This window comes from Balaenoptera borealis (assembly GCF_965194805.1).
Source record: "Balaenoptera borealis genome assembly, chromosome: 20".
Lineage (NCBI taxonomy): Eukaryota > Metazoa > Chordata > Mammalia > Artiodactyla > Balaenopteridae > Balaenoptera > Balaenoptera borealis.
The window spans coordinates 115,425-138,846 of NC_138879.1; the positions used below are offsets into that span (position 1 = coordinate 115,425).

Sequence of the window (23,422 nt, forward strand, 5' to 3'; positions counted from 1 at the left end):
TTATGTGCTGGGTCTTTGGGTAAAACACACTAAGCATTTTGTGTGAAGTGGCAAATGTGAGTACTTTTTGCCATTATTGAAACTTTTCTGTACATTTTAAGTTACTGAAAAGTAAATTACTTTTCTAAACAACCATGTCAGTACCATGCCAGAAAATCAGATAAGACAGCCATCAAACTTAGTTATAGAGGCCAAGACTTACCCAGACCAAGTTCAACCAAAGTTGTGATACTTATTTCCCTTGTAGGAGTCCACATGGTATTAAGAGACACCGTGGGAAGAGTATATTAGTAGCTACCATGTCGTGGGTCCTGTGGATCACCTGGGGTGCAGTAGAAACAGTGAGATTTTAGTATTACAATTTTTCACATTACTTCAAAAAATATGTTAAAAAATAAATTCAGTAAAGTTGCAAAATATGGAATCAATATACACAAATCAGTTTTATTTCTGCATACTAATAATGAACCACCAGCAAGAAAAATCAAGAAAACAATCCCATTTACAATTCCATCAAAAAGAACAAACTATTTAGGAATAAATTTAACCAAGGACATGAAAGACCTATACTCAGAAAACTGTAAAGCATTGATAAAGAAACTGAAGACACAATAGAAAACAATATTCCATGCTCATGCATCAGAAAAATTACTATTATTAAAATGTTTATTCTACCCAAAGCCATCAGCAAACAGTGCCAGGAAAACTAGACACCAGATTCCGAAGAACGACACTGGTCACCATCTACACGGCACATAAAACTAACTAAAAGCGCACAGTATTCCACATTAAATCCTTTCTCTCCTGAGGCCCCTGAAGATGCGCCCCACCCACCCAGCAGTCAGCTGCACAGGAAGATTCTCCACACTTGCTCATTTTTTCCTCTTGTGGAGTCTCCTCACCAGTGGCTCCTGAGAAAACCCAGCTCCTGTCAGTGTGGACAATGCCTCATGGTCCAGAAGCCTCAGCCCTGACAGGAGACAAAGCTCCTGTCTGCTTGTCACGGAGCAAAGTCTGTGGGCAGGGTGCACCTGTGCCCCCAGGGTCAGACAGGTGGGTTCGGCGCCCCCTGTGGGACATCAGAGAAGTGCTGGGAGCGCCGCACTCACAAACCCAGAGGCCTCATCCGGAAGGCAGTTCTGCTGTATATACTAAGTTTGGAAATCCAAGCTGAAATGGAGCCAAGTATCTCACTGTATTTTCTCAAAACATGGTTAAGGAACAATTAATCAGAAACCATATGTAATGAAATGAATGTAGACACAAACTTTACAACTTAAACCAAAATTCACTCAAAATTGCCCATAGACAAATTTAAATTACCAAACTATAAAAATCCTAGGAAAAAAAAAGAAAATCTACATGACCTTGTGTCTGGTGACCTTATTCAGAAAACCGAAAGACAAACCACAAACTCCAAGAAACTATTTCCAAAACACGTATCTGATAAAGGATCTGTACTCAAATTATGCCAACAACACCATTAAAATTTGGTAAAGATTGAAACACACACCTGGCCCAAGAAGATAAACAGGCAGTAAATAAGCATACAAGAATATACTCAAGATGCTGGTGGAATGCATGTACAACCAACTTTGGAAGACAGTTTGGCAGTTTTTTCCAAATCTAAACAGTCTCACCTTAGGATCCAAGAAATGTACCTCCTGTATTTAGACAACTGCTTTGAAAAACTGTGTTCAAACCAAAACTAGCATCAAGTACTGCACAGCAGCTCTATTCATAATGGCTAAAAACTTAAAGGTATCAGGATGTCCTTCTGTAGATGAATTCATAAGCAAATTAGGGCACATACATGTCAAGGGGATCAGAATACACCACCCCAAAATATGCCCATTTGACAAAAGGATTATTTTGCACTGATTAATTTAAGAAACAGAAGACCCAGGAGAATCTTTCAAAACCAAGTAGAAAATACCCTTTTATGAGGTAAATTTACAATTATTAAGGATATCTCCATTTGTAAGGGTATGTCCCTCTCTGGACCAGGAATTGAATGATGACTAAATATCAAGAAAAGCTTGTTGGGACTTCCCTGCTGGTCCAGTGGTTAAGGCTCCATGCTCCCAATGCAGGGAACCAGGGTTCAATCTCCGGTCAGGGAACTAGATCCCGCATGCTGCAACTAAGAGCCCGCATGCCGCAACTAAAGATTCCACAGGCCTCAACTAAGACCCAGCGCAGCTAAATAAATAAATGTTTAAAAAAAAAAAAAAAAGCTTGTCAATGAAACAGGCCTGGATATAAATCTGTGTAACAACCATACCCTGTTTACTGTGCTTTGCCTAATAACCTCCCTTAAATGGCTTCTTCCATTCCCTAACATCCTTTTTTGTTCTCAGCAGAAGATAGCATTTAAGGTAATGGCTTGGGCCATTTCAGGGAGTGACTCAGTTTTCCTGGGCATCTTTCAACTATACAGGAGGTAAGCATGGTATATATTAAACTTCTGATTGTTTTCTCCAGTTCATCTCCTTTTCATTACAAGGGAGATCTCAATGAAGAACACAGAAGAGTAGAGGGAAAATTATTTTTTCTCTCATATACATGCAATGCAATAGTATTCAGCGATAGAAAGGAATGGACCATCAACCCAGGCAAAAAAAAAAAAATAGATGCATCTAACACTTACATTGCTAAGTGAAAGAATCCAGTCTGAAGTGCTACACACTGTATGACCTCATTTATATGACATTCTAGAAAAGGCAAAACTGACATGGTAAACAGTTTATGGAATATGTGGTTGAAACAGTCCATATAATACTTTAGTGGTGAATAGCTGTCACTATGTATTAGTCTACACCCACAGATTTTTACAACCCAACAAGTAATTTACAATCTATTCAAATTTAGCTACTTAGGATATGGGAGTGTCAAAGACTGGCATACAGAATATAACAAAGAATCTAACTGATTTATAAATGTATGAAAAAACTCACTGTTGGTGGTGGGACAAAATGGGCTGACCTAAGTTAACTTTGGAAATGAGCAGACTCTGTAGGTCAAAGGCAAAATATGCCATACATACACAGTGGACTCTAAGTTCTTTCCCATGAGGGGCAGCAGCTAACAGTACTGAAACTACTATATCAGAAATTGAATGGAACAAGCAGTGAATTTAATAAACGACAAATGGTAGAAGCCAGGTTTCTGACCACTGCAGTGGGAAGTCACAGACAAACAAAGAGAGAAGGTTACAATATCCATGTCATAACAGATCAGGTTGGAGATACCAGTATAAACTATCTTTAGCCTAATAGAGATACACACAGTTCCACATGGAAATCTTTATAATTATGTGTATATGCATAGGCTGGGATACATGCATATATTTCCGTGCACTGTCAGCTGAGCATATTTAGCTCCCACGTGTAAGTTTTTAATACCATTCTCTAATAAAAGGAACAAGGGCTCTTTGAAGAAAGGGCTGATGCTAGGACTGAGACAGTAAATATATAAAGCAGGATAATCTTAAAATATCAGAAAGTAAAGAAGTACCAAAAATTTTAGAAACCCACAAAAGAAAAATTATGTAAAATAAAAACAGAAGCAAATGGAAAAAGCTCTCAACAGCCAAAGCAAGAATGAACTAAGCAGTCTAATAATGTAGTGCTGGATTATAACCAAAAGTTAAAAGTTAAAGTTTCATGTGTCCAAACTGGTAAAAATAAATTACATAGTTTTTGATGAATGGTGTTAAATAGAAATCTCCTATGCAGAAAGTTTCTGAACAATTCATATATACACTCAGCTGTCCATCAAGGATGTGAAGCTAACCCCTCTCTCCTCAAGTGTGGGTTCTGCATTATGACTTCCTCCTAAATAAGGCACACAGGATGGACGTGGGAAAAAAATTAACCTCACTATGGGAAAACTTGACAAACATTACCTCAGCTGGGTGACCAAAATTAAGAATATTAAGTGAGAAGTTCCCTTAAGAGCCTGTCCTCTTGATATATAGTGAAGAGGAAGCACTTCACCTCTGTGGTCTGCTTTTTCAAAGCCAAGTCTAACCACGACAAAACCACCAAGCAAATCCCAGTGCCCGGCAGTCTATAAAATACCTGACCAGTCCTCCTCCACACTGTCAAGGTCATGGAAACAAGGAGAGTCTGAGCAACTGTCAAAGCCCAGAAGACACTAAACAGACATGATGACTCCATGTCCTTTGAGATCCTGGAACAAGGAAAGGTATAACAAAGGGAACGTGAATAGGGTCTTCAGTTAATAATAAAGTATCAATATTTCTTCATTATTTGTGATGATTCTGTAGAAAATTAAACAGGAAAAATTAAAAGTCAAATAAGAGAAAACTACTGTAACTGGAAATCTAGAGGAAACGGGGGATTTCTTTGTAAAAACACATTACCAAAATGCACCCTAAATTAAGGAAAACACAAAAAGACCAATTAATCACTGAGGAACCTCTTCCCCTACTGGTTATCCTATCACTGTTGCAGGGTTTCCCTCTCCCAGGACAGGGAAGGAACAGGGACAGAGCTGTTTGGCAGCTCCCCTAGTATCTGACCCCACCCAGTGTCTTCATCTCCCCCAGTCATGCCTACCCAGTGAGGACACCTGAGGAAGGATCAGGGAGTATTGATTCAGATGTGACAACTAGGACTTTTTTTTATTCCCAGCAACTGGACACACTTACTGGAGTAAAATAAATTAGTATTTATTGTAAGGGTAGAAATACATTAATACTTGCAAGTGGCAAGTTGAAGAATGGGTTTGGACCTGGCAGGTCCAGTGGCTCACACTGTCTCAGTGTGACCTTGCTTCTCTCCAAATCTTTGTCCTGTTCAGTGCCTTTAGGGGACCCCATTCACAGGCACAGGCTCTCTCACTGCCCTTGGGCCAACAGCTATTCTAAGCTGACAACCACTCACCATCCATTTTCCGAGAAAGAGTTTCTCCTTTTCCTGGACTCCAAGAAAGTCATGGTTTTAAATGCCTTTGGTCTGGCTTGGGTTACAGTCTCATACTTCACCCATCACCAGAAGATGGAAAATGGGACTGGCTAGATGTGGGTTGTAAACCCATCTTCGAGCTGGGTGCAACATGGGCTCATCCTTCTGCAACTGTTTGGACTGGAAGCAGGTGAGATGTAATTCCCAAAGGAAAACTGAGGCACTTGGGCCTGAGAACAGATGCTGGCTGGGAGAAAGCAGCAGATTCTAAGTCAATGACAGCTCACTGCACAGCACAGAATCTGACACAAAAGGAAGAAAGGGGTTCACTCAGGGTCAGGGGCTGCAGCTGCTCATCCAGTGCTTTTACTGTCCTCCCAAGACTGCAAGAAGTTCTTTCACTTGCTGAAAAGGTAGGATTATTCTTGATGGTAAACTCAAATCTCCTGCCTTGGGCATCAGGTCCTCACATCTCAGAGGGTGGCCCAGAACAGCCCATGTGCCCTCAGAAGACACACAGACCTCATTCCTGCCCCTGAGAGGTGGGAGCCCTTGAGCTATGCCATCTCCTTAGCCATATTAATTACCCATCCCTGAAAAACAATACTGCTCCTTTTGTAGTTTCTTCTCTCTCCTTTACTAAGGGAAGAAACCAAATGCTAGGGTGGTAAGGAAACTCTTGTGCGGTGAAGTAATGGGAGGCTCAAGAATTATTCCAAGCCATGGCACCCATAATTGGCAGGCTTTCCAGAGGCCACATGGATGCATACGGCTCTCCAAGACAATGCAGTGTCAGTGTGAACCTTCCACTGGGAGGTCCAGTTGCCCCCATATCTTTGATTCTTAACGACTATGAATGTCAAAAGTTTCTAACGACTGAAAGGACAAAGGATTGCAGGGCCGTGGTCTGCTGTATGGTTGTTGTGTCAGGGACACACTCCAATGTTTAGAGGATTATTACCTCTCTTGGCAAGCTACAAGGCTGTGAAGGGGAGGGAGGCCTTATTCTCAACCACACGGATGTTGGTAGTTGAAACTTCTCAAAGGAATGTCTACACTGACCAGGTAGCTGTTCAATTGCCCGGAAGCATGGTCAGCTCAGTAACTATACATGAGGGCCTGACAATGCCCAGGCTGGACTGAACTAGAGGACCATAGATGCCTGCCTGGCTAGTCAGAGGTCAAGGGCTGTCCTGCCTGAGACTTGATCGTCTATTCATGCCCACTCAGATGGGACAAAGGATGCCTCCAGTGCCAGGAGGGCCCCACCAGCCCTTAAGAAGGCAGCATCTGGGGGCTGGCAGGTCACTGCACCCAGTCCTGTATAAATCCACACATGCCCACTGAGTGCCCTGCTGTCTGGGCTGTGCTGGAACCTGGGGCTGCCCAGGCAGACTAGGGCCAGCGTCACCCTTCCCAGGTGGGAGGGCAGAAGGAAACCATGCATGACTTCTGACACCCTCCCCAATCCTTGACAGAGGCCGAGTTGGATAAGAAACAGTCCGAGACAAGAACAGACATTTCATTCTTCTCTCAGAGCCCAGGACTGGGGGAAGGGAGGCCAGAAAAACAGTTACTGACCTCAGCTCCCTGACTCCTGTTTGACCCTGGGCAAATCCTATCCATTCTGGAGGCTTAAGAGAGAAGAACAGGGGAGGGCAATGAGGGCCAATTGTGCTTAAACCTAACTCTAACCTTAACCCTAAGAACCCTAACCTCTAACTGTAACCCCCTAACAACCCTAGCCCCAGACCCCTAGACCCTCGTCCCTGACCCCCAAACTCTAATCCTTGACCATGACCTTTAACCACAACCCTCTACCATGACTCTCCAACAATGACCCATAACCCTAAACCGTGACCCCTGAACCCTCACACTGACTCAACCCCAGGCCTAAAGCCTGGCCTAGTGGGTACCGAGAAAGGACTCTATGAACTCTCAAATAAACCAAGGAATTAAATCTTCCTGACCACGAATTTAGCAATGGTTTCTTAGATTTGACAGTAAAGCATAAGAAATGAAAGAAAAAAATAGATAAATTGGATTTCCTCAAAATTACAAACCTTTGTGCATCAAAAGAGGCTATCCAGAAAGTAAAAAGACAGCCCACAGAATGGAAAAAAATATTGGCACATTATATATCTCATAAGACTCTTTATCTAGAATATACCCAGGACTTTTACAACTCATCAACAAAAAGACAAACAATACAATTTTTGAAACGGACAAATGACTTGCACGGACTGTTCTCCAGGCAAGACATACAAATGGTCAACAAGGACATGAAAAGATGTCAAACATCAGTAGTCATGATGAAAATGCAAATAAAAGCCACAATGTGATGCCCCTTCACACACACTAGAATAAATAAAAATAATAAAAATAATTTTAAAAATAAATTTAAAAATAAATAGAAGTAACAAATGTTGGCAACAATGTAGAGAAAATGGAACCCTTAAAAGTCACTTGTGGAGATGTACAATGGTGCAGTCTATGTATACAAAACTTTAGCATTTATTCAAAAATATAAAATATAATTACCATGTGGTTCAACAACTCTACTCCTACATATATACCTAAACAATGGAAAACAGGCATTCAAACAAAAACTTGTACACCAACTATTCATAGCAGCACTATTCACAATAGCCCAAGGTAGAAAAGATTAAACGTCCATCAGCAGGTAAATGGATAAGCAAAATAAGGAAGATACCAATAAGCTGCATTATTCTGTCATATAAAGGAATAAAATAAAATTATACAGCTGCTGTGGAAAACAGTGTGGTAGCTCCCCAAAAACGTAAACATGGAATTAACGTATGATCCCTTGATTCCACTCCAGGATGTACACCCAAAATATTAGAAAGCAAGGACTGGAACAGACATTTGTATCCCATATTCATAGCAACATTATTCACAATAGCCAAAAGGTGGAAGTAACACAACACATCCTTCAACAGATGAATGGATAAGTACAGTGTAGTATATACGCAATGAAATATGATTCAACCTTTAAAACTAAGGTAATTCTCACACCTGCTACAATGTGGATGAACCTTGAAGTCATTATGCTAAGTGAAACAAGCCAGACACAAAAGGACAAACGTTCTATGATTCCACTAGTACGAGGTATCCAGATAAGTCAAATTCAAAGACAAAGTAGAATAAGGTTGCCAGGGGTTGAGGTGAGTTAGTGTTTAATGGCTACGGTTTCACATGGGGAAAATAAAAAAGCTCTGGAGATGGATGGTGAGGATATTTTTACAACAATGTGAATGTAGTTAATGCCATAGAACTGTATACTTAAAAATGGTTTAAATGGGGCTTCCCTGGTGGTGCAGTGGTTAAGAATCCACCTGCCAATGCAGGGGACACGGGTTCAAGCACTGGTCCTGGAAGATCCCACATGCTGTGGAGCAGCTAAGCCCGTGCGCCACAACTACTGAAGCCAGCGTGCCTAGAGCCCTTGCTCTGCAACAAGAGAAGCCACCGCAATGAGAAGCTTGCACACCACAACGAAGAGTAGTAGCCCCTGCTCACCGCAAGTAGAGAAAGCCCGTGCACAGCAATGAAGACCCAACACAGCCAAAAAATTAAAAATAAAATAAATTTTATTTAAAAAAAGCTTTAAAAAATGGTTTAAATGGTAAATGTTATGTGTTTTTAATCACGATGGAAAAAATGAATGAAATAATGATCAATGTTACAATGTGGATAAACACTGAAAACATCCTAAGTGAAAGAAGCCACACAGAAAAACCACCCAGATCATGCTCATCTTGTACACTTTAAATCCAGCAAGGTTTTTAAAGTGAGGAAAAGCCCCAGTGATGGTTCCAGGAAAAGAAAACTGTATTCGAATGGAAAATACATTTCCACAAAGCTGGGGCAGCTGGTGAAAGTTGAAGCAGGTCTGGGGATAGGATTATAACGTGGAAACCATAATTATTCCTCATTTTGGGGTTATGTGCTGGGTTCCCTGGGAGAGTGGCCCTCCCACGCTCACAGGGTAAAAACAAACTGGAGTATTTTGTGAATGTGGAAAACTTGATACTGCTATTTAAAGTTTTTTTGTTTTGTTTTGTTTTTTTAATAAATTTATTTATTTTTATTTTTGGCTGCATTGGGTCTTTGTTGCTGCGCGCAGGCTTTCGCTAGTTGCGCTGAGCGGGGGCTACTCTTCGTTGTGGTGCGCAGGCTTCTCATAGCAGTGGCTTCTCTTGTTGCAGAGCATGGGCTCTAGGCGCACGGGCTTCAGTAGTTGTGGCACGCAGGCTCAGTAGTTGTGGCACGCGGGCTCAGTAGTTGTGGCACACGGGCTCAGTAGTTGTGGCTCACGGGCTCTAGAGCGCAGGCTCGTTAGTTGTGGTGCACGGACTCAGTTGCTCCGCAGCATGTGGGATCCTCCCAGACCAGGGCTCGAACCCTGTCTCCTGCGTTGGCAGGCGGATTCTTAACCACTGCACCACCAGGGAAGCCCCTTAAAGTTTTTTATACACTTGAAATTTACTAGAAAATAAAGTACTCATCAAAACAACCATGTCATACCACGCCAGAAATACAGACATCAAACTCTGTTATAGAGGCCAAGCCCTACCCAGATCCAGCTCACCCGCAGTGGGGATGCCAATCACCCTCGTAGGAGTCCACATACTACGAGAGGCACCGTGGGAAGATTATATTGGGAGCCACTATGTCTTGGGTGCTGTGGATGACGTGGATGTAGCTGAAACAGTGGGATTTCTGAATTCTAGTTTTCCACATTCAACCACCAAAAAACTGTTACAACTAAAAAATGAATTCAGTAAAGCTGCAGGATACAAAAAAAAAGAAAAATCAATGCACAAAAATCATTTGTGATTCTATACACTGATAATGAACCATCAGAAAAAGAATTTAAAAAAAAATCTCACTTACAATTGCATCCAAAAAGAAAACTAGGAGTAAATTTAACCAAGGACGTGAAGGACCTGCACACTGAAAACTGGAAGACACTGATAAAGGAAACTGAACAGACAAAAATAAATGGAAAGATACTCCGTGCTCATGGGTAAAAAGAATATTGTGAAAATATGCATTCTAAGGTGGGACTTCCCTGGCCGTCCAGGGGTTGGGACTCTGCGCTCCCACTGCAGGGGGCACAGGTTCGATCCCTGGCTGGGGAACTAAGATCCCGCATCCTGCATGCCACATGGTGTGGCCCAAAATTTTTTTTTAATTTAAAAAAATTATGCATTCTAGCCAAATTAATGTACACATTCAACGCAATCCCTACCAAAAGTCCAATGACATTTTCCATAGAAACAGAGCAAACCATCTTAAGATGTGTGTGGAGCCACAAAGGACCCAGAAGAGCTAAAGCGACCCCGAGGAAGGAGAACGGGCTGGAGGCATCTCGCTCCCTGACTTCACACTTCATCACGAAGCTACAGTCCCAAAAAAGTGTGGAATCGGCTCAAAAACAGGCGCACAGACCAGAGGAACAGAGCAGAGAGCCCAGGAATCAACCTACAGGTACGTGGTCGTTAATTCACAAGAAAGGAGCCAAGAACACACACCAGGGAAAGGACAGTCCCCTCAATAAACGGTGCTGGGAAAACCAGACGCCACACGCCAAAGAACAACACTGCACTCTGTCTACACCGCACACAAAAGGGGCCAAAAACCCAGTTTTCCACATCAAGCCCCTCCTCTCCTGGCTCCTCTGAAGACAGACACCCGCAGCGGTCAGCCACGCACAGGAACCTTCTCCCCACATTTCCTCACCTTTTCCCCCATTGGCATCACCTCCCGGCAGGTCCTGAGGAGACCAGGCTCCTGTCAGCATGAACTGGACCCCACAGTGTCCCAAAGCTGAAGCCCCAGAGGGTCCTGAGGAGACCCGGCTTCTGTTAGTGTGGACTCGACCCCGGCTTGTCCCGAAGCCCGGCCGTCAGCATGGACTCGGCCCCGCGTGTCCCAAAAGCCGAAGCCCCAGCGGGTCCTGGGGAGGCGGGGCTCCCGTCAGCTGCGCGCGGGCGCCAAGTCCGCAGGCAGAATGCGCGATCCCGGGGAGGGTCAGGGAGGCGGGCTCGCGTTCCCTGCCAGCCAATGGGAACGTGCAGACCAAGCCGCCTCCCAGTTCACCTCCCGCCCCCTGAGGGCACTTCCACTGCGTCCACTAAACTGCGGAAATTCAAACTGAAATACAGTCAAGTATCCCATGACTTCTCCGAAATAGTTAAGAAACAATTAACTGGAAACTGTATGAAATGAAATGACTAGACACAAACTTTAAACTTACACCAAACTCACTCAAACTTATTAACAGACATTTAAAATGTGAAACTATCAAAATTACAGAGATAAACACAGAAATACATGACCTTGGGTTTAGTCTCTAGATCACGAGCTTTGAGTTTTAACACACAACGCAAAAAGCCAATCCACAAAAGAAAAAAGTAATATTATGGACTTTATAAAATTAAAGATTTCTACTCTCAAAGACGTTATTCAGAAAATCAAAAGACAAGACACAAACTGGGAGAAAAATATTTGCAAAACTTGTATCTGATAAAGGATCTGGACTCAAAATAGACAAAGACCTCTAAAACAACCCCATAAAAAAAATGGGTGAGGATCTGAACAGACACCCAGCCAAAAAAGATATACAGATAGTAAAAATCATACAAAAACAAGCTCAACATCATATACCATTAGGGAATTACAAATTAAAATCATGAGATATCACAGCACACCTATTAGCACTGCTAAACTCCAAAAATATGACAATACCAATGGCTAGAAGATGAGGAACAACAGAACTCTCCCTCATTGCCAGTGGGATGCATGTGCAGCCACTTTGTAAGACAATTTGGCAGTTTTTTCCAAAGCTAAACAAGTCTCACCTTGGGATCCAACAATTGTGCTTCCGGTATTTAGGCAACTGCTTTGAAAATCTATGTCCAAATGCAAACGAGGATGCAATTATGCACAGCAGCACTTTCATAATGGCTAAAAACTTGAAGAAATCAGGATAGCCTGCAAAAGACGAATGCATAAGCATCCATGTCAAGGCGAGTAGAATATGCCACCCCAGAATATCTCTCTCTGGCATGAGGATTATTTCAGTCTGATTTTTTAAAAAAAGAAAAAAAAGGAATCTCAGAAAACTGAGTAGAGATTGCCCTTTTGTGAAGGACATTTACAATAGAGAAATCTCCATTTATAAGGGTCTGTCCCGCTTTGCACCAGAAATAGAAGGATAATGAAATCCCAAGTAACACTTATCAATGGAGATGTCCTGACTTAAATGTGCAAACAATCACATTGTTTACTGTGCTTTGCACGATAACCTGACATAACTGGCCTTCCCCCCCTTCCCCAACATCTTTCTTCTGTTTTTAGCTGAAGACAGTATTTAAGAGGATCATTTCAGGGAGTGACTCAGTTTTCCTTGCTATCCCCCCTGTATTCAGAAGGTATACATGTAATTAAACTTCTGCTTTTCTCCTGGTAATCTGTCTTTTATTTCAGGGGCAGGGGGGCCTCAACCAAGAACCTAGGAAAGTAGAGGGGAAATTGTCTTTCCGCCCATACACATGCAGTGGACTACTACTCAGCAGGAAGGAATGCACCATCAGCCCATGGAAAGACATGGATAAATCCTCAGTATGTACTGCTACGTGAAAGCATCCAGGCTGAGGAGGCTGCACACAGTATGACCCCATTGGTGACACTCTGGGAAAGGCAAAGCTACACAGATGATAAGCAGATCATGCGGTGGGGGGTGTGAAGCGTTCCATGTGACACTCTAGGATGGATACCTGTCACTGTGCATTTGTCTAAGCCCACAGATGTGTGTAGCCCAAGGGGCCAATCATAATCTATTCAAATTTAGTTATTTGGGATGTAGGAGTGTGGCAGGATGGAATACATAATGTGACAGAATCTAAATGTATTAGAAATATATGGAAACAACTCACTGTAGGGGATGGGGTAAAAGGTGCTGACTTAAGTTACCTATGGAAATGAATGGAATCTGTAGACTAAAGGCAAACTGGACCGTATATAAACAGTGGGCTTTATTTTATGAAGTTCTCTCCAGGGTGTAGTAGCTAACAATTCTGAAACCTCTGCACATGTAACCTGGAAAGGAGCAATGCATACATAAACGGCAGATGGTGGGAGCCAGGCTCCTTGCTGTGGGAGTGGGAAGTTACAGATAAGCAAGGGGAGAGCCTCTGCCCTCGTAATCCTGGATCTGGGCTTCCTGGGAGGATGCTGACTGGCCGGGGGAAACACACAGATCTTCACGCTGGGAAGACCCTGCAGACATAGGAACTTCACGCCCCATCTTTCCACCCATACCTGCTGGAAACACTCAGCCCTCCATAATCAGTCAATTGCAGCGTTTAAGACATTCTCGCCCCCAGGCAGATAAAGGAGCATGAGGGTCTTGCTTACCCCGAAGCTGTCCCAGAATCCAGGCCCTGGGGGTGGAGCCAGGTTGGGGCTTCCTGGGCCTCTGACCAGCAGGTGAGAGGAAGGAGGAAGACCAGTCCTGAGGACAGAGGTTCCCTCAAGTCTGTGAGCCCAGGAGCCCCGATGGGATTCATTCCCAGTGAGGACATGGGCGGGGTCTGCAGTGGTTCTGTGCTCCCCCTGGACCCCTTTGATGAAGCCATGGCAGCACTGGCCCCAGACGTCTCCTGGCAGTGTCTCAAACTCTGACACAGTGGTTTTACAAAGGAACAAGAGAATGAAGGTCAGCCCCTGATGGCCATTCCTTTCTGGCTCTGAGTTGCTTCCAACAGGACCGCAGTCACCTGCACGTAGTCTGCTGTGACCTACCTGCCGCCATTGGCCTTTCCTCTCCCTCCCTACGATGAGTCCCGTGACATTTCCAGCCTGGACCCCTCTCGCAGGCCAGACGCCTCTGTCCAGTCACTGCACCCCTATCTCACCTTGGGGGCTAACAGGGCCCTCAGGGGACCGGGATCCTGCAGCTCCCCACACCCAGGAGCAGCCCCACCTTCCCAGGTTGCCGAGCCCAGGCACGGGGTGTAACCGAGCAGGACCCTACGGGGCCTTCCCAGGACAGATCCCCCCCCCATATCCTCTGCTGTAGCTCCTCTCTGAAGTACCTGGATAACAGTATCTGAGGCACGCTTCCTGAGTTGTTTTACAGATGCTAAAACCACCACCAAAGGGAACAGTGAACAGGCTAGAGAAGAAACATAACCTGGCCTGAAAGAGTTCATCACGCCTTGTTTTACTTTGTCACTAATTTGTAGTAACTAGATTTGTACTTTACAAAGCTAACCTCACTCCCTGACACTATGTAATTTACCTCTGGCACCCATCACCCCTAACTCTGTGTGAGTTACATCCCCTGCCTCTCACTCCCTAACCTTATTATGTCCAGCACTTACATTCTATACGCCCCTCATAACAAATCACCCCCTATAGTTTTTGCATTTCAGAAACAAGGTCACCGGCCGATAAACCAGAGGCAAACGGACGCAATTACCAGACTGCTGGACCCCAATTACTGGGCGGCCTGATGCCAACTATGACTGTTTTGAAATAATGCAAAGGAAAGGAGGAATGCAAGACCTTCACTACTTCGATCCTCATCCTATACCCCGGACTGCGAGAGCCCCACGTATAAAACCTTCCCTGATTCTCAAGGAGGGCGGGCCCAGTTCTTGAGGCGCTAGCCGGCTGTGTCTTCCCTTCTGCCTGGCAGAAGAATAAAGCCATCTCTCTCTTCCTCCAAAATCCCTGGCTCCGTATTTCCATTCGGCCTCGGTGCACAGGGAAGCCGAGATTTCGACAACAGTCTGTGGCCAGTTCCCACACTAATTCACCTCTACGCCCACAGCCCTGGCCCAAGCCCGATCCTGTGCCTGGTTCCTCCACCAGGCCGTGACAAAACTCCCTGCCCGCACGGTGCACCTCACATCCCACCCCAACGTGGTCTTTCTGAAGCATAAACGAGACTGTGACTCTCTCCCACCTGTAATCCCCCAAATGTTTCCCCACCTTCGCTAGGGTATCTGCTGGGAGAGACATCTGCCAAGGCCCTGAGAGTCCCCGGGATCCCCATTAGGCTGCTGGCTCCTGAGTTCCCTGACAAGGAGCACCTCAGCCGGCCAGGCGACACGGCAGGAAACCCCAGAACCGCTCACCTCAGGAGGGGACTGGCACGGCCACGGCCTGATCAGAGAGAGCAGAGAAGGGCTCCCCAGCTGGGACACAGACTCTGCACGAGTGGCCTCTCCCTGAGCCACTACATCACCTCGTGTGACTTGAGGGAAGGAAGGACCGAGGCACACCTTGTTCCTAAGGAGGATGGGATAGGCTCAGCCATGTCCCCCCAAATTCACATGCTGAATCCCTAACCCCCAGGACCCCAGGATGTGGCTGTATTTGGAGATGGGATTTTTAAAGAGGCGATCAAGGTAAAAATGAGGTCACTAGGGTGGATCCTAATCCAATAGGATTGAGGTCCTACAAGAAGAGATTAGGACACAGATAGGCACAGGGGGAGACCACGTGAGGACCTGGGGAGAAGATGGCTGTCTAAGCACCAAGGAGAGAGGCCTCAGGAGAAGCCAGCCTGCACACACCTTGATCTCAGACAGCATCCAGGACTGGGAGATCGGTCTGTTATTCAAGCGGCCCAGTCTGTGGTATTTGTTACGGCGGTCCTGAGCAGACTCACACGCAGGGTAACTCAGGGCTCAGACTGGACAGAGCCCACTCTCCATCCCCCTGTACGGGAGTTACAGGATCCTCAGGAACTGAGGAGGGGGTCCCTGAGGAGAGGCACAAGATAGAAGATGCTAGGCATTAACATGACTGCATTCATGTTAAACGTGCCTGAAGTCCATCCACACGAGATGGTCTTGTCCTGTATGTACATCGGCACCTTCGGTCTGAACTGAGATCTTTAGCTTCACCACCTCCACTGAGAGCATTAGCTTCACCTGCTGTGGACCGTCTCCTATAGGATTTCCAGAACCACAAAGCATCGAAGCTTCACAGGACCCAGAGTCTGTGCGCTACCGTCCAGGTGACCCTCACAGCAGGGCCGCACAGATGCCCACCAGATCCCATTTCCCTTTTTCCTGTTCACAGCTACCCTGCGCCTCCCAGCCTTCCCACCCCTTACAGCTGGGGCACAGTGTCTCGTGTTACCAAGGGGAAGGGGTGGAGGCGGTGAGGGCCTTGCCCAGCCTGCATCCTGCATCCTAGGACGGAGGGCATGATGCCCACCTGGTCACCCCACCCTGCTGGTTGGAGCCCTCACCTGGAAGCAGGGAAGAGAAACAAGGGGGACAGGGCCTGGCACCTGACACCCACCTGCCCTGGACTCTCACAAGAAGGGGACACAGACATCTTGAGCTTCAGCCCAGTTTTGGGAGACACTTTGTTCCAGCAACAAACATTTGCCTTAAAAGCCAAGGTGCTTTACAAACCCCTCCCCAGCTGTCACAGAAAGGCTTAATCTCATCACACTTTTCTCAAACCCCAGCTCACGGTGAGACCACCTCTCAGGTGATGGTGCTTCAGAGCAGCCCCTTTACAAGATCCCTGGAGTTCAGCTCTCCCAGCCCTGCCTTCAGTTTAAGGAGGAAGTTTCCTTGACAACCTTGACAAACCTGCTCAGTTTCCTTGACAACCAAGCTTTTCAATCTCCCAAACTCTTCTCCTTCAAACATTCCTATTCTAGGCTTGATGAGCCTAAAGTGACAGTGTTGTCATCATGTGCCAGAAGGCGATTCCTCCAAGCCCGTAGTTATTGGTTACATGATGCTATTGATGATGAAATCCCAGAAGAGCCAGCTTTGCAAGGTAACCACTTCTGGACTCGGCACTGGGTCCCTTTCCACGGACAGACTGGAGTGGCTGTTTCCACGGGGCCCGTGGTGGAAGAGCTCACCTAATGCAGCCAGGACTTCATCCCTTCCAGGTGATTCCAGGGTCCTCATTCTCCCCAGACCCTCACCCACATGGCTGCTGTCTGTGCCAGTCTATACGGGACCTTGGTAATCTCCTAAAATGAGGGTTATTTTATACACAGGTAATGGGTTGAACGCTGGCCCCAAAAGATGTGTCCCCCCAGAACACGTGAACAGGACCATATCCGGGAAAAGGGTCTTTGTATATGCAGTTAAGGATCTCGAGGTGAGGTCATCTTGGGTTAGGGTGGCCCCCAATCCAATTGAGAGGGTCCTTATGAGACACAAAAGAGGAGAGGCACAGACACAGAGGAGAAGCCATGTGACGACGAAGGCAGAGATGGGAGGGATGCAGCCACAAGCCTGGGGACGCCTGGAGCCCCCAGAAGCTGGAAAAGGCAGGAAGAACCCTATCCTGGAGCCTTTGGAGAGACTTCCATCCTGCAACACCTTGATCTCAGATGTCTGGTCTCCAGGACTGGAGGAGGATCAATTCCTGTTGTTTTAAACCACCCACCTTGTGGTCATTTGTTACAGAAGCCACAGAACAGTCACACAGACCCTGCTCTGTAGGATGCTAGAAGTGGGGGTCTCACTAAAGGCCGACAGAGGCTGGATTGCAGAACCCTTAGAGTCAGCATTGGGCCCCAGAAATCCTAAAGCAGTGTCTGGACACCAGAACGTTGAGGGGTCAGTCGGAAGCCCGTCCCTAAGGGTGCCGGCTGCACACGGCCTCCCCAGGTTTTTACGCTTGTGCATGTTGGGGATAAGTATTTCCATCCTGATTCAGGACTTCTGATATCACTGTTCACATTGCTAATTAAGGACCCACTAGTTACACAGAGGAAAACCCTATCAGGACACTTGCTCCAGTGGTAAACAATTCTGAAGTTGGTCACAGCTGGGGAATCGTCTCCCATGCAGCCAGCAGCCCCCCCGCAAGGAGCGTCCTCATTGCAAAGCTGGGGGACCGTGCCCAGGCGTCTCCGAGTAAACGTGAGCTGAGCCCCAGGCCAGCTGCTGCTGAACTTTTCCCACCCTTCCCAGGTAAAACACCTGAATGTGTGCAAGGACTTGAAAGCCTAGAGGAAGGGGCTTGGAATCACACCAGTGACAACACGCAGGCCGACTTGGTGCCTGCAGGCCAGCCAGGATGGTCCTGGCCCCAGGCACTCTTCTGGAAGCGTTCCATTTCCCTGCCTGAGGTACCCCTTCTGTCCCGGCCCTCACTGCTTTTTTCTTTCCTCACCTCTACCAGGGAGAAATTCCAACGGCAGGTACTGGTGACACATCCTCTTCTTTAGCAGGTGGCAGCCCGGGAACTCCTGCAGAAAGTCCAGCAGAACCCCGCTCAGACCCGGCCACCCACAAAGCCGTGGGCCCTACTCCCTCCCACCAGCCCAGCCCCGAGACTGCTGACGGGGCAGAGCATATGGCGTCAGGCACAGCTGCAGGGGCTCTTGCTGCCTGGAGGGGGTGTTTATATTGACCTCAACCCAGGCACACCTGGGGAGGGCTGGCCGGCAGGGTCAGGCTTCCCAGCTCAGCCAATCCGTGCCCATCAGGGACTCAGAGGTGCAGAACATGGGCCTTGCTGCACCCGCCAGGTCCAAGGAACAGGTGTGGGGTCCCGAGAGTCAGGATAGATAAGGGGCGGCAGCCCTGGCTTGTTTTCTAATCATTTTGTCTGGTCCATGAGTGGGAGACAATTTCAAAAAGACCCTCTCCTCACAAGAGGAATCCAGAAGTCAGGGAGATGAGGGGTGTTGGGTGGAGACAGAGGCCTGGTGCCCCGGCTGCAATGGAAGCCTCTGGAAGACCCAGTGGAGGGAGGCCGCACAGAGTGAAGCCCAGGATCACAGACCTGTCGGAGCTGCTGTTTGTTAGTTCGGATCCTGCTCTGAGGTGCTCTGTGTCAGCTCTGACCAACAGGTGGGCTGGGGGTGCTCTGCAATGAGGGCTACGTGCACGGTTCCTGTGTGCCCAGCCCTGCCGGGTGCCTGCCCAGGGGAGCTCCATATCCAGGGAGGGGCCTGACCACGATAGCCCCGTGGGCTGCTGGGTGCCTGCCCAGGTGAGCTCCATACCCGGGGAGGGGCCTGCCCACGTGAGCCCTGCATTACCCTTCCCAGGAGGGAGGGTGTAGGGAAACCCTGCATGACCTCTGAGGCCCTAAGAACACTGGACTGAGGTTGAGTTCAATTTGAAACAGCGAGGGACAAGAGCAGACATTTCATTCATCTATCAATCAGAATCCAGGACTGGAGGAGCAGAAAACAATGGCCTAGCTCAACCTTGATGCTAATCCTGACATTGACTCTAACCCTAAACTCTGATCCTGACCCTAAGCCCTGACCTAACCTTAGCCCTAACCCGTACCCTAAACCTGTACCTTACCCTAACCCATACTCTACCCGTATCCTACCTGTACCCTAATTCTCGCCCATGTCCTAACACCCACTCTAACACAGGACCCTAACACACTGAGACCAAAACCATAAACCTTAAGCAATAAACAAAACCACAACCATAACCAAAACCATAAACCATAAAATGTATTCATTAACCACAGGCATAAATAAGTCATAACTGTAAACATAACCATAAGACGTAAACCATAACAGTAGCCATAAGCCATAACACAGCCCCAGCCCTAATGCTAACCCTCCAAACCACTTACACCAAGCCAAGTCTAATCAGATTATACAACTACATCTTGAAAAAGAAAACTACCCCAGGATACCTTATAAAGATGAATGTAAACATCTATCACAAAATAATAGCAACATGAAACCAGAAAAACATTAAATGGATAATGCCATAAGCAAGTATCTCTACACCAGAAATTTCAGGTTGTTCAACATATTAAAATTAAGCAATGTAATAAACCACAATAAAAGTGTGAAGTAAAACACATGATCATATCAATTAATGCAGAAAAAGCTACAATCAAAAACCAGTGTTAGGGGCTTCCCTGGTGGCGCAGTGGTTAAGAATCCGCCTGCCAATGCAGGGGACACGGGTTCGAGCCCTGGTCTGGGAAGATCCCACATGCCGCGGAGCAACTAAGCCTGCGCACCACAACTGCTGAAGCCCGTGTGCCACAACTGCTGAAGCCTGCGTGCCTAGGGCCCGTGCTCCGCAACAAGAGAGGCCACCACAGTGAGAAGCGCGCGCACCGCAACGAAGAGTGGCCCCCCGCTCGCCGCAACTAGACAAAACCCGTGCTTAGCAACGAAGACCCAACACAGCCAAAAATAAATAAATTTAAAAAATTAGAAAAATAAAAAACCAGTGTTATTTCATGATACAAACACTCAAGAAAGCAGGAGTAAAAGGAAATTTGCTCAATATGGAAAAGAGTAGTACAAAAAGCCACAGCAAACACCATGCTCAATGTTAAAGACTGAAAGATTTACTCCTGAAATCAGGAACGAGGCCAGGAAGCTGGTCTTCATCATTGTTACTCAATAGGATGCCGGAAGTCCTACCCAGAATCTTGAGGAAAGAAATAAAAAGCATCCACGTGTGAATGGAAAAATTCAAACTGTGTCTCTTCACAGAACACAGATCACATCATTTTATATATATAACTACCTATAATGAACAAAAAATTATTTGAGCTAGTCAACTAATGCAGCAAAGTTATAGAACAAAATATCAATTCACAAAAATCTATCTTATATATGTATACACTAGCAATAAATAACCTGAAAAAGCATTTATGGTAACAATTCCACTGTAAATAATGTCAACGTCAATATTTAGGAATATACTTAGTCAAGATACAAGACTTGTTTTATGTGTGTAAATTTGTCTGTTTGAAATTACTGGAAAGTAAATTACTTTTCAAAACACCATGTCGATAGCATGTCCGAAAAGCAGAGAAAACATCAAGCTTCCATAGAGCAGCCAAGCTTTACCCAGGTCCAGTTCACCCAAAGTCCACATGTCACTTAGAGGCACTGTGGGAAGGTTGTATTAGGAGCCGCTGTCCTCCGTGTTGTGGACGACCTGGATATGGTAGAAACAGTGGGATTTTTGAATTCCAATTTTCCACTTCATTCTACAAAAAAACTATTAGAACTAATAAATCAATTCAGTAAAGTTGCAAAATCAATACACAGAAATCAGTTGCCTTTCTAAACACTAATAATGAACCATCAGAAAGAGAAAGAAAGCAACCCTATTTACAACTGCATTCAAAAAGAACAAAATACCTGGGAATAAAGTCAACCAAGGAGGTGAAAGACCTGCACACTGAAAACTTTAAGACGTTGATGCAGAAATTGAACAAGACACACGAATAAATGGAAAGATACCCTGTTCTCAGGGAACGGAAGAATGAACGTTGTTAGAATACGCCTTCTACCCAGAGCGGTGCGCGGTGAGCGCAGGCCCTCCCGAAACGCCATGGTATTTTCCACAGAATCAGAGCAAATCCTCCTAAGGCGCGTGTGGAGCCACAAAGGACCCCGAAGAGCCAAGGCGACCCTGAGGAAGGAGAACGGGCCGGAGGCACCTCCCTCCCTGACTTCACACTACATGGCGAAGCTACAGCCACCAAAACAGTGCGGAACGGGCTCAAAACAGGCGCACAGACCAGAGGGACGGGACGCAGAGCCCAGAACCCACCCCGCACGGGGGCGCCGTTAATTCACGACGAGGGGGCCACGGACACACCGAGCGGAAGGGCAGCCCCACGGTAAACGGTGCGGGGAAGACTGCACACCCCACAACCCACGCGGCTCCACCGCGCACCAGCCTGACCGAAAACCCAGCTTTGCACGCCAAGCCCTTCCGGGTCGCACGAAGACGGGCCCCCTCAGCCGTCAGTCGCCCCCAGGAAACTTCTCCCCACTTTTCCTCACCGTCTCCTCACCTTATCCGCCGGCGTCGCCTGCGTCCTCAGGAAACCCAGCTCCCGTCAGCGAGGACGCAGCCCCACGTTGTCCTGAAGCCGAAACCCCAACGAGTCCTGAGGAGACCGAGCTCCTGTCAGCAGAGACGCTGAGCCCAGCGTCCCAGCCGCAGCCCCAGCGGTACCTGAGGAGACACAACTCCCCTCAGCTGCGCTCAGAGCCGAGTCGGCGGGGAACGCGCGTGCGCTGTGGGTCAGAGAGGCGGGCTCAGCGCCACCCTGTGGTCGGTGCGGGAAGTGGTCGGTCACTGGAGACAGCGCCCCCTGCTGGCGGAACTGCTGAATCTGTTAAACCGTGGAAATTCAAACTGAAATGGAGACAAATATCCCAAAAGTTTTCGGAAAACAGGGAACAATTAACTGAGAAAGGAGGAGAGGCTGGAGGCATCTCCCTACTTGACTTCACACACTGTTGAAAAGCTACAGTCGCCGAAACAGTGTGGAATTGGAACAGAAACAGGCGCAGGGACCAGAGGAACCGGACAGAGAGCCCAGAATTCAACACGCACGGATGGGGTCAGTTAATTTATGACAAAGGGGCCAAGGACACACCGAGGGGAAGGACAGTCCCCACGTAAGCAGTGCTGGGAAAACTGGACACCCCATAACTCCAACAAGTTGGAAACCATTTGGAATGCAATGAACATAGATGCAAACTTTACAACTTACACCAAATTCACTCAAAGTTATTCACAGACAAAATTTAAATACAAAACTATTCAAAATTATGGAAGCAAACGTAGAAGACAATTGACATGAGCTTGAGTTTGGTCATGTAGATCATGAGCTTTGGAGTTTTAACACACAACACAAAAAGGCAATCTACAAAGAAAAACAAGGAATACTCTGGACTTTATAAAATTAAAGATATCTACTCCATGAAAGACCTTATTCAGAAAATCAAAAGACAAGTCACAAACTGGGAGAAAAATGTTTGCAAACACACATCCAATGAAGGATTTGTCTCAAAACATACAAAGAACGCTAACACAAACAACTCCATGAAAAATAGAGAAAGATCTGACTGGACACCTGGCCAAAGAAGATACGCAGACAGTACACAAAACTATGCCCAGGACTAGGGGGCAGAAAAACAGTGTCCCAGCTCAACTTTCTGAGCCATTTGTGACGGTGGACTAGTCCTGTCCTTCCTGGAGGCCTCAGAGGGATGGAGAAGGAGGAAGGGGAAGAGGGCCAGTTATGCTTAAACCTAACTCTAACCCTGCCCATTCTCACCACTTTCATTCGACATGGTCTAAGAAGTCCTAGCCATAGTAATTAGATTTTAAAAAGAAATAAAAGGAATCTCATGGCAGAGGAAAAAGTAAAACCGTCACTGTTTGTAGATGACATGATACTCTATACAGAAAATCTTGAAGATGACACCCGAAACCAAATAGAACTCATCAGAAAATTCAGTAAAGTTGCAGGATACAAAATTAATCTACAGAAATTGGTTGCATTTCTATACACTCACAACAAACTGTCAGAATGAGAAATTAAGGAAACAACCCCATGGGCAATGACATTAACAAAGATAAAATACCTAGGAATACACCTAACCCAGGAGGTAAAAGACCTATACTCAGAAAACTGGAAGACATTGATGAAAGAAATGAAGA

The 23,422-nt window shown here is 46.2% G+C and overlaps 1 long non-coding RNA gene across 2 annotated transcripts in view; it reads right to left on the reverse strand.

Moving 5' to 3' along the window:
* Window positions 1-22,002, reverse strand: part of LOC309617951 — a 35,852-nt gene extending 13,850 nt beyond the window's left edge. The window contains exons 1-2 of one of the 2 annotated variants that reach the window (XR_014238213.1): window positions 21,762-22,002; window positions 203-322 (exon numbers count right to left, since the gene is read on the reverse strand). This is a non-coding gene — a long non-coding RNA (uncharacterized lncRNA). The remainder of the gene's footprint in view (window positions 1-202; window positions 323-21,761) is intronic. The other variant, XR_014238214.1, reaches the window with a different exon arrangement.
* Window positions 22,003-23,422: the final 1,420 nt, after the last annotated feature.